The sequence below is a fragment of the Podarcis filfolensis genome (genome assembly GCF_964270895.1).
Source record: "Podarcis filfolensis genome assembly, chromosome: 1".
Taxonomy (NCBI): domain Eukaryota; kingdom Metazoa; phylum Chordata; class Lepidosauria; order Squamata; family Lacertidae; genus Podarcis; species Podarcis filfolensis.
Genome location: NC_139604.1, coordinates 126,197,271 through 126,209,606, shown reverse-complemented (window position 1 = coordinate 126,209,606; position 12,336 = coordinate 126,197,271). Strand labels below are relative to the sequence as shown.

Sequence of the window (12,336 nt, the reverse complement as noted above, 5' to 3'; positions counted from 1 at the left end):
GTATTCCATTTCTATTAATTGTTTCAGCAATTCCTTTCCATCTTCCTCTATTTTCTGTCATATAATTATCTTAACATATTTTAACCTTATTTTCCCTTTAATACTCCAATAATCTATTTGTACCTAATTCCTTCTAACATTTCTACTAAAGCCATATGTCAGAGCTGCCCGAGGTCCCAGCTCACAAAGGACCAACGCCGCTTCGTTGTTAAGTACGAAAGTCTTTATTGAAGTTCAGTTTCACTTCCAGAGCCGCAGCGTGCAGCTCTACGTCTCAAAGTCTAGACCGCTGATGCTCCGTCTGAATCTCCTCCCCCCAGACACCAGTTTAAGACTCTAGCCTTGCTCCACCTCTTCCTCTGTTCTTTCCGCCTCTGGTTCCGCCTGTCCGTCGGGGTCTCGCCCTTTCTAGACTCTTCTGACGCTGAATCCCCTGAGCCTTCCCCCTCCCTCCGGCGGGCTTTAGGAGCTGGTTCCCAATCCGGGTCTCCTGCTGTCCCCCGCGCCTGTACATTTGAACTTGGCGCGCGCGCCCAGCCAGCAACTTTCCTCCTGACCGTTTCACTGCTGCTGTCACTGCTTCCCCCTTCGGGGAGGCTAGCTGCAACTGACCTCCCCTCCGTTCCCCCACTCTCCGATGGAGGCGTGGTCAGCCCTGACTCATCTTCTCTCCCCGCTGGAGGAGACGCTGGTCCTGACACCTGTGACTCTTCCCCCCCCCCACTACGCTCTGGTGGGGAAACTGGTCCTGATCCCCCGCTGCTGCTTTGGGGTTCCCCGCTGGCTCCTTGTTTCTGGTGCGTCCCCCCTGGCACCCCCCTTGCCCTGACCATCGGCGCCCCCTTCTGGGAATCTTCTGATTCGCTGGAGAAGCTCATGGAATCTCTCGGGTCACTGTCATACTCCCCTACGCTGCCCTCGGATTCTTCCCCTTCGCTCTCCATTTCCTCTCTCCCCTGTGCTCCTGCTCCCGAGCCCCTGACACCAAATAACTTCATTCCAACATTTTTCTAACACTCATTAATTTTACAATATTTCTATAAATAGTCTTTAAACTTTTTCCAATCTTCTTCCACCGTCTCCTCTCCCTGGTCTCGGATTCTGCCAGTCATTTCCGCCAATTCCATATAGTCCACCAACCTGGTAATCTCCTGTCCGAGGCTCTTAACTCTTTTCCAAGTCCCTTCTGCAAGTCTTCTTCGTATTTATACATGCACTTTACTTTGTCTTCTGCTGATCTTATTTTTATTTTCCTTCCTTTGAGACTGAAGAGTAGATCTCGGGGAAACTCCCACCTAGAGATGATTTTATTCCTTCTCGGCAGGGCAACCAAATCTCCGTAGTTAAAACTAAGATCCAAAAGATATTTCGGGACGTCTTTCAAAATTTCCACTCTTGACTGTTGTTCTTCTAGGTTCTTCTGGTAGTTCCAACAGTCTCTTATTTTGTTCTTCTCTTTTTTCCCTCCTCTTCCAAGTCTAAAGGCCCTCACAATTTTAATCTCTTCTTGACCCAAGTCCAGGTCCCAAAAATCAGCAAATTCCTGTGTGAGGGGATCTATCAAACTTTCCTTCTCCAGTTCAGGTAGGGCTCTGATCCTCAAAATCTGATTTTCTTTAAATTCGATCATAGAGGGCATTAACTTATGGTCATCAAGTTGCATCTGTAAGGCTGGGACTCTCTCTCTCTCCAATTGTGTTACTTTAGGTTCAACAGCAACAACTTTCTCCCTAGCCTTCTCTGCAGTTTGCCATGTCAAAGTAGATTCCTGTATCAATTTCTGAATAGTTTCTGTATTGATGTTCACTTTTTGTCCCAAATTATTGATTTTGGTGGTTACCACATCCACCTTCTTGTTAAGCTGTTCCAGTGAGTCATTTATCTTACTTAATGCAACCACTAAGGCCTCTTCTGTCGACATTCTTAACCGATTCAAGGTCAGTCCCAGAATCTCACAGCTTTTTATCTTGCAGCTGGAAATTCCCCCAGCTCAGCTCTTGTAACAGTTTCAATGGCTTCCTCTAGAGGGAAACAGTTTCTATTTGTATTGGTCCTTTTAAAAACAGTTCAAACAATAAAGTTAGTTTCAATTTTCAGTTACTTTTACTCCTTTTTAAACGCAGACGGAGACAATGGAAATAATTTCAGAAGGAGACAGGTTTAACATTAGTTAAGAAAGTAAAATATCTGGGGGTTAATATGACTGCTAAGAACTTAAATTTATTTAAAGATAACTATGAGAAATGTTGGACAGAAGTGAAAAAAGACTTAGAAATATGGTCAAATTTGAAGCTTTCCTTGTTGGGTCGAATTGCAGCTATAAAGATGAATGTATTGCCAAAAATGTTATTTATGTTTCAATCATTGCAAATTTTGGACAAGATGGACTGTTTCAAGAAGTGGCAGAGAGACATTTCTAGATTTGTCTGGCAGGGCAAGAAGCCTAGAATAAAATTTAAAATATTAACTGATGCAAAGGAAAGAGGCGGATTTGCCCTGCCAGACCTTAAACTTTACTATGAATCAGCAGCATTCTGCTGGTTGAAAGACTGGCTGCTTCTTGAGAACACAGACATTTTGGATTTAGAAGGTTTCAATAATGTTTTTGGGTGGCATGCATATTTGTGGTACGATAAGCTTTGCTAATGGCCTATTATCTTCTCTTAATCTTTGATTAATTGCTGATCTCCCAGGCGATTTCCAGAACATGAGAAACTGGTATGGCCTGTATTTTAACACTTTGCTAAATCCAATTTCTCTCTCAGCTCTTGCCAACCTAGCTGTTCAAAAGCATACCAGTGCAAGTAGATAAATAGGTACCGCTGCGGACGGAAGGTAAACAGCATTTCCGTGTGCTCCGGTTTCCATCATGGTGTTCTGTTGCGCCAGAAACAGTTTAGTCATGCTAGTCACATGACCAAGAAAGCTGTCTGTGGACAAACGCTGGCTCCCTCAGCCTGAAAGCGAGATGAGCACCACAACCGCATAGTTGCCTTTGACTGGACTTAACTGTCCAGGGGTCCTTTACCTTTACTTTTTTTTACTCTTGATATTCTGCAACTGTCACAGTCTGGTTTATGGGCGATCAAAGTCCCAGCTGAGGACGTCAGGACCGGGGGCAAGATGGCGGGGTGGGAGCAGGAACGAGAGTCCAGAAGCCAGGAGTCAAGAAGCCAAGCGTCCAAGGGTCAGGGAGCAAGGAGTCACAAAGTCAAGGGTCTGAGGATCAAGAAGCAAGGAGTCCCGAAGTCAGGGGTCCGAGGATCAAGAAGCAAGAAGTTGCGAAGTCAGGGGTCCAAAAATCAAGAAGCAAGAAGTTGCGAAGTCAGGGGTCCGAGGATCAAGAAGCAAGGAGTCGTGAAGTCAGGTGTCCAAGGATTAAGAGTCAAGGAGCCAAACACAGCTAGGCAGGAAACATGTTGCTGTGGCAAAGAGCCGAAGGGAAATGCTGACCTTATACCCCTTCCTGGCTCTTGCCACCAGGTGCTGTGAGTTACCAAGTGGCCTCACCTGTGTGGCCACGCCTTGCCTCTTCAGAACAAACTTAGGAAGGCCCCAGTCCTGTGAAGTCCTACTGGTCACAGGGCCTGGCTCCTGCATGCACTCCTGACAGCAACTACTTGAGGAGCACTGACTAACCCTTAGAAAGATGCACTTACTATGCAATCCTAATCATGTCTAATGGGCAGAACATCCTACAGAATTCAGTGGGGCTTACTCTCAGGAAAGTGGGTTAGGATTGCAAGCTCCCTCAGCCAACGTAATACTAGAGGGTTTGGCCACTAGACATTTGAAGCAGTATTATGCCACTTTAAACTGCCATGGCTTCTGCCCAAATAATTCTGGGAGCTGTTGGTTGATATGGGTGATAAGAGTAGTTAGCAAATTCCCCACAGAGAGCTGCAATCCCTGGATTCCCTGGGAAGAGGGATATACTCACTGCTATTTTTCCAGAAAAAGAGGTGCCGGAACTCACTATTAATGCCTCCCTTGTTCTCTTGTAATGACAATGGTGCCCACCTGAGAGGTGACTTAACTGAGTGCCACCGAGTTCCAGCCGAAAAATAGCCCTAGATATACTACTATACCACCCTGAGAACTTTAGCCCTGCAAGGGTGAAATATACTGAGTTGCAAAGTGATTTCATGCTCTTTATTCAGCTCATAGTGGTGAGGAGGAATGAATGAAAGTCCCCTCAAGGTATCTGCTTTATATACATTATTTACACAATGGGCTGCACATGATTGGCTAATTCCGGAATTCTACTGTAAGCCAATCAGGTTGTGGATTCAATTCTATCTGGAGCATGATGTTGGAATCTTCAAAGCCATCATAGAGGAATTGCCACTCTCCAGGTACCCCCGGCTTGGATTCCTTGATGATCTCCCCCGTCTCGGCTCCCGGCAAGACAAGGCGAGGTCTCTATCGGCCGATCCTCCTCAACGTGAGAAGAACACAACCACTCCCCCCTGCCATCCCCAGGGAGGGGAGAGAGACAGACAGAAATGTATTTACATGCCTTTATTTCTGTCTTTCCAGCAGTGCAGAAAAGAACATGTCTGCACTCCTCAGCAGCCACAGCAGAGAGAGAAATAACTCCACCCATGTACTTCTGGTACAGGGTCATGTGACACTCTGAGCTAACATCCGGTGCTCAGTGCACATAATAGACTGTTCCTTGTTCCCACGGTACAGTCCCAAAACAGCAACATCCTGTTTGGCTTTCCAGCCATCTGGAGCACTCAGCAGCATTGCTCCTTTTTCGTAACAACCTCCCCCAAAAGAATCAATGCGTGTTGCGGCAAGCAAAGCGTGATCCAGAGAAGAAAACAAACAGTTGTTATACACATAACACTCCCCTGTTGTTTCAGTTCCACCCTTGGAACTCCCCGCCACTGGTTTCCCCAGTGTACCTCTCTGGTTGTCTGGCTTCCAAGGAATGAGTGCATCTGCATTACCTTGGCTAGCAACTCTCTGTTGTGTCTTTGTCTCTGACTTAGACACAGCTCCAACCTGTCCTCGGTTGTGTACAACAGCAACACATGCAACAGCTAAGTTAGCAAACTCTTCTGAGTACCTTTTGGGTGGTTCACCCTTTGTGACTCTCTCAGACCTACGTAAGAGGTGCTGATCCTCTCTACTCACTGGTTCAGTCTCAGGACTCTTAGGAGAACCAGTTCCAACAGTAAACAGTGGTTCATCCTTCACCTGTGAAGGTCTATCCAATGTGTGAGATTTCCTCTCAATGACTGTGACAACTGAGCTCTGTGAGCTATCACTGTCGCTCTCAGTACCACTGTAATCTGTAAAATCATCATCATCATCTGACTCGTCCTCTGTGGGAAATGTGTGCACTATCACTCTCTCCTGTTCAGGAGCACTCTCTAGAAATTTTGTGAGAATCACCTGACCAGATTCAGACAAAATTACTCTGTAGAGACCCTTTTCATATCCCACAAAAATGCCTCTGGCATTCTTTACTCCACCTGGAGCTTCTGTCCTCACATGAGACCCAAAAACCTTGAAATGGGCAACAGAAGGTTTTCTGTGGAACAGTTTCTCAAAAGGAGAACTTCCCAACTCTTTCGAAACCTTTCTCACCCACGCATAACAAAACGACATGAGTGACTCCGCCCAGTACTCATGTGGCAGATGTGAACTAAGCAATTGCGCATTCATCCCCTTTTGCAATTCTTTGTTCACCCGTACACAGACACCCCTGTTCCACGCTTCCGCTGAAACAGCAACCTTGTGTCTTATCCCTTTCTTGTGCAGGAACCTCTGGAAATCCTGTAAAAGAAAAATCTGCTTCTCATCTGTCAAAAGACAATCAATGTTAGCATCATGCATATCCTTAACCTTGTCACAAAACTCCTGAAACCTTTCCAAGGCTTCCTGTGGCCTCTTTAACACATAAACCCAGACAAAGTTAGAGAAATGATCCACACACACAAGATAAAATCTTGCATTGCCTCTAGATGGTTCTAGAGGACCAATCACATCAGCATACACCCGCTGAAACGCTCTGTCGACCCTGGCCACCTTCTTGGCGCTCGTTTTGGTCACACCTGCAAGAGAAATCAAGTTAGACTCAGAATTACATTCCATGTAATCTGTTTGCTCAAAGTCCAACAAATACAGTCCATGTTTCTCTCTGGCAGAAAGATACAACTCTCCATCTTTGAAGATCTTGCAGCTCTCAGCATCATAGGACAGTTTCAGTCCTTTCTTTGCAATCTGCGAAACACTCAGCAGATTGAACTTCAATTCAGGAACCAAGTAAACATCGTGTATAGTCAGGTTCAGACTCCTGAGATACACAGTTCCAATCCCGGTCGCTTCCAGCTTCTGACCGTTGGCTTGTTCCACAGCGAAGCTTTGCTTCTTAAACGTTGAAAAGAGTCCTCTGTGCGGGGACATATGAACAGAACAGCCCGCATCGATTATAAACGAGTTTCCAACATCTGGCGTGGTTCCTTTCGCCATCAGGGCCTTTGCAGGTTTCACCGAAGACTTGGTATGACCTTTGCCTGCTGCCTCAGGCTTTGCTGAGCGGCCCTTCGCTCCTTTCGGCTGGCGTGGCTTCTTGCAGTTCCGCTGAAGATGCCCAGCCTGTCCACAATTGTTACATCGAACAACGTTCAAAGCTACAGCATCATCTCCAGTAGCAACAACAGTGGGGGAATTAGAACTCCGTTCTTCCCTCCCCCTGTCCTTGGCATCCATTTTGAATCCAAGTCTCAGCTCTCCACCCTCGAGCTAGTAAAATCCAAAAGCTCTTTTGAGCTGTTTTTCTGCCTCTCTCAGGCAGGCAATCTCCAAGTTGTCTCACTGTCCTTGCAAAGAAGCGAAGACATAACAACTTCTTTCGCTCTGACTGAGCCAGCCCCACGTGTCAGTAACTTTCCACTGACTGACCGTCGTTGCTTTGCAACTTTGCATACCTCTTCTTCGTTATCTAACCACAAAAATGCCTGGTATGCAAGCCTAGGCTCTCAGAGCTGTTTTTCCAAACGCAGCTCTCCTGTGAACCAGCTTCAATCTGCATTCACACTTTTAGCCCGATATTTCAGCATACCTTTTTGGGGCTCCGATGCTTGGAAAACACCCCCTCTTGGTGTCCAGCCGTCTGTTCAGCTTCTGGCTGCAATGCAGACGTTATCTTCTTTCCTTGGTGCAGAGGATGGCACACGATCCATCAACCTCTCACCTCTCATGCTGATTCCCATGGATCAGATAACCAGCAGCGTCTGCTACCATATGTTGGAATCTTCAAAGCCATCATAGAGGAATTGGCCACTCTCCAGGTGCCCCCGGCTTGGATTCCTTGATGATCTCCCCCGTCTCGGCTCCCGGCAAGACAAGGCGAGGTCTCTATCGGCCGATCCTCCTCAACGTGAGAAGAACACAACCACTCCCCCCTGCCATCCCCAGGGAGGGGAGAGAGACAGACAGAAATGTATTTACATGCCTTTATTTCTGTCTTTCCAGCAGTGCAGAAAAGAACATGTCTGCACTCCTCAGCAGCCACAGCAGAGAGAGAAATAACTCCACCCATGTACTTCTGGTACAGGGTCATGTGACACTCTGAGCTAACATCCGGTGCTCAGTGCACATAATAGACTGTTCCTTGTTCCCACGGTACAGTCCCAAAACAGCAACATCCTGTTTGGCTTTCCAGCCATCTGGAGCACTCAGCAGCATTGCTCCTTTTTCGTAACACATGATTGGGTGGTTCCTGCCAACCAATCATACTGCTGCATTGTTCTAGGACCAATCAGACTGCTGCATTCTGAATCCTATTGTTCTAGGACCAATCAGACTGCTGCCTTTTGGATCCTATTGTTCTAGGACCAATCAGACTGCTGCAGTTTGGATCCTATTCAACTCAGTACATAACAAAGGGGTATAGGGGCTTCCTTAACAAACTCTCAGCTTCCATAATTCTTTGGGGGAAAGCACTGGTATCATAGCCCTTTCAGCACTTTGTGAAGCAGAGATCGAGGTCTTGCAATGGGCTTACCTTTCATGATACCTCCGATTTGCCGCCTGAGGAGCTCCGATTGCTGTTTAGTGTTAGGGCCGGCCCTATTCAGACACACTGCTGCCAATGCTTCAGCCAGCACGTGAGAGGACTCAACACACATCCCAAAGTGCAAGGAGCCCTTCACATTTTGGGAACCCTAGTTGGGCCAGAATCTTTGTGTGTGTGTGTGTCAAGACTCTCAGAGGGACCCTTCACGTAACCAGCCAAACACAGGTCAGGTTGCCAGGTGTAGACTGTGTGTTCACGTAGGCCCTTCGCATGTTCTTATGCTGTGTTGCAACGGGATGGAGGTATCATTTGAACCTAATATGAGATGCAGACATGAGTTATAGTGTTGTTTCTTTAACTTAATGTTTTACTTTATTGAGAGGGGGAGAGGTGCTTGTGGGATTGTCAGGTGCCAAATAACTTGACTGGCCTTGAGTATTATGCATCCTGAATTGGAGGGGGCAGTGTTGACGCACAGCTTTGCGGCTCCGCCCTAGGCAATAGAGGGTCTTTGGCAACCCTTGGGTGGGTGGGGGGTGCTGCATACAGTAGCAGTGTTTGTATGGGAAGTGGGTAGACTGCACAACACCACAGTCCTCTGCACATTTTCTTTCAGCAGCTGGGTGGGTGGGTGGGGTGAATTCTCTGACACCCACCCACAGTCCCACACCCTGGAGGGGAAATGTCATTCCACCCTGTACAATACACATGCTTACAGATATGCAATTGCTGCAATCACACTATATGTGTCGTACGCTTGCAACGCATGGTGTCACTCTAAAATTGTAATGTGTGAAAAGGTCTGCTTATTGCAAGGGGGTAGTGCTAGAGCTGTGACTTTTAGATCTGCAAATTCAATGCAGCAAGGAAGGAAACAGAAGGCGCTGCTAAAAGAACTCTGTCAGCAGAACGCTTGCAGGAATCCAGCTCCCCCTGCCTGTTTTCTCTCTTTCCGCTCCTCTCTCCATTATTTTTGTTCATTCTTTAATGGGCTTAAAAGCCTTACTGTAACCATATCGTAAGATGGTAATACCAGTCTGCCTCTCAAATAATTCTTAAGTATAGGATGAAAATAAAGGTAGCAAGGTTAACTTGGTTAACATGATACAGTGGTACCTCGGGTGACATACGCTTCAGGTTACATATGCTTCAGGTTACAGACTTCGCTAACCCAGAAATATTACCTTGGGTTAAGAACTTTGCTTCAGGATGAGAACAGAAATCGTGCTCCGGCGGCGCGGCGGCAGCAGGAGGCCCATTAGCTAAAGTGGTGCTTCAGGTTAAGAACAGTTTCAGGTTAAGAATGGACCTCTGGAACGAATTAAGTACTTAACCCGAGGTACCACTGTATTTGGCAACCCACAACCAATTGCTTTGTTTCACTTTCCAAGTGATATCTGCATCCATTTCCTTTCTGGTTGTTATTGAATCAGGCCACACCGCCACAAATCCTTTAACAATCTATAAATCTATAGTTACGATGCCGGCAGCGTTGCCTAATCAGAAGATGCATGCCTGGAAGACAGCTTTAAAACCAGGGCCTCGTTATCACTACAGACTTAAAGCTGATTTAAGCCATTGGATTAGGACTGATAATTTTGTGCAATGGGACGCTGGGCACTCTGCTGCAATTGCAAAACCACAGTTCCCAGGATCCTTCCCCTACTTGGCCCTTAGGACCCCAGCAGGCTAGCACCCTCACATAACCTCTCCAAGCCGCCACCCCTAAACCCTCCCCCTGCCTCACCAGGCCTATCTTGCTCCCTCCTTGAATGTTTTTGCCTTGCTGGAATATGTCTTTGAACTCCAAGACAGGCACATTCCATTCTGTTGTTTAATGTGGATAGCAAGCTTTCTTTGGAAGTAAGTTTCAGTTTGAGAAGCAGCTTGTCTCTTTGGCAATCACGACACCTGTGGCCTCAACGGGTTTTGTGCGTATGTTGCGTCTCCCTATGCGCATGTTGCGACTTTAATGCACAAACATAACGCTCGTCCATACTGTCATTTAATGCGCCTCGGAAGATGATGCGCCTCGGAAGGTCCAGGTGGGTTCATACGGAAAGAGGTTGTCCTTGAGGTATTGCGGTCCTTGACCCAAAGGACCATGCACCTCAGCCTGAAAAATGTTCTCCACCTGTGTTATGCTTTGCTAAACACAAAGGAAGTAGCTGAGGGGAAAATAACACCAGAGAGTCATTTAATCCTCAACTCCAGCTTCAAACAGCCTGGGATCAATATGCCTCAAAGACCAGCTGCTTCTTGCTGCCCCCACCTTGCACACTGTCACTATGACCTTGTTCATTGTGCAGCGCATGCCCTTCGTTGCACACCGTCTGCAAATTTCCCCTCAAAGGTTGCGGAGACGTCACTGTTGCCTATCAAACAAAGCGCAGTATTTTGCACCTGTTCTTCTTCTTCTCGGCTTGCAGGTGTTTTGTTTGTCAGTGCCTTGAATAACCACTTGCCCTACACGGCACTTTGCAGCTGTTGTTCCCCAAAATTGTGCATTAATTGCTCTTTGTGGCCACTGTGTGGAATGAGAGCGCTTCCAGACAACCAGTGCTATTTTTCTAGAGAAGAGAGGTGTCGGAGCTCACCGTGAACACCTCCATTGTTTTCTAATGATGGCAATGGCGCCCACCTGAGACGTGCCGGTGCTGAGTTTCTGCAAGTTCCTGCTGGAAAAATGGCCTGCAGACAACCAATTGACCATTCATCCTGATTTGCCGCAGTATGATGCAGCGCATGTACAGAATGGGAGGCAAGAAGAGGAGGGAGGGGCAAATTTTGGACTCACACTGGGCGCCACTGAAAGACCAAACTCCACCTTTGGTTGATACGTAATGAAAACGGGGGGGGGGGGGGGCGGGACCCAGTACAGTGGTACCTCAGGTTACATACACTTCAGGTTACAGACTCCACTAACCCAGAAATATTACCTCAGGTTAAGAACTTTGCTTCAGGATGAGACCAGAAATTGTGCTCCGGCAGCACGGCAGCAGCAGGAGGTCCCATTAGCTAAAGTGGTGCTTCAGGTTAAGAACAGTTTCAGGTTAAGTACGGACCTCTGGAACGAATTAAGTACTTAACCGGAGGTACCACTGTATTTTATGCATGCATGTATGTATTTATAAGGTGCCATCAATAGGTTCTTAAATGGTCCCTGCCCCAAAGTGTTTACAGTCATAATTCTGACACAGAGAAACTACAGAGGAAGGGGAGATGTGCAGGGATAAACAAGGAGAATATGGGCTACTGCGTGAGATGCAATAATAATAACAGATGCCAACAAAGCAGGGTTTTGTGTCTGTGTGTGGGTTTAAAAAAAAGTAGAAAATTAGTAAGTAGAAAAAATAAAATGAATTTCAATGTTTTCTTAAGCAGGAAAAAATAGTACAATAAAGGAAAAAATAATGCAAAAGTTATATGTATAAACATGAACGGCAAATCCTGTACAATCTTGGGTTCCTCCACATAGACATTCTCTGTTGAAGTATTTCTCTTCGAAAAAGGCATCCACTGTGCCAAAAGTATTATTTATTGTATTTGTTTTTAATACTGCCCTTTGATCATATTTCCTGGGCTGTTTACAGGATAACTGAAACAATTAAAAGGCACAGGAAAGAAAGAAAGAAGAAAGAAAGAAAGAAAGAAAGAAAGAGCTAAATGCCAAAAAATTATAAGAGCGGCATAAAGAAAATAACTCCTCTCACCTTCCCAAAGATGCGTGATATGGCTTAATTTATAGATAAGCATCAGGTTCTATTTCTCACGCTTCCAGACCTCAGAGAAGATTTTGTTTGTTCGTTTTTTAGCTGGCGAAAGTCAGAGTTGCCTCTTAAACGCTACTCTTCTGCTCTGTGCATAGATAGAATTGGGAGCTTTGATATCTAGATGAAATGCAAAACCGTTTCATGGCGAAGGCTCAAAGCCAAGCTCTCCCAGTCCAGGGTGTGTCTACATCTGAAGGCGAGGAGAACAGAGCTTACTGGAAGAGTTTTGTTTACAGGAGTTTGGGGGATCACGTGATCCGCAAAGTCACTTTGCACTTGAAACTCACGTCTGCTATGAAGCTTGGAAAAGAGCTGATAAGACTCTTCCAGCCACCCACACAGCTACACCAGTCTCATTCTTTTCTTCGTCAGGTGTCAAGCATATTCCAAAGGCACCCTTAAGTGTGTGCAACAACCATATAGTGGTAGGGAAAGAAAAACACTCTGTACATGCTCAGAGGTGCTTGCTTATTTCTACACATATTCCAGGGGTGGGCCACGCATTAAAAAAGAAAGAAAAAATAAATC

General features: G+C 46.2%; 1 protein-coding gene across 2 annotated transcripts in view; it reads right to left on the bottom strand.

Moving 5' to 3' along the window:
- The window catches only part of SGPP1 (sphingosine-1-phosphate phosphatase 1), a 40,631-nt gene extending 28,581 nt beyond the window's left edge, over positions 1-12,050 (bottom strand). For both annotated transcript variants that reach the window (XM_083617325.1, XM_083617327.1), the window contains exon 1: positions 11,749-12,050. The gene's annotated coding sequence lies outside the window, so the exon portion shown is untranslated. The remainder of the gene's footprint in view (positions 1-11,748) is intronic.
- Positions 12,051-12,336: the final 286 nt, after the last annotated feature.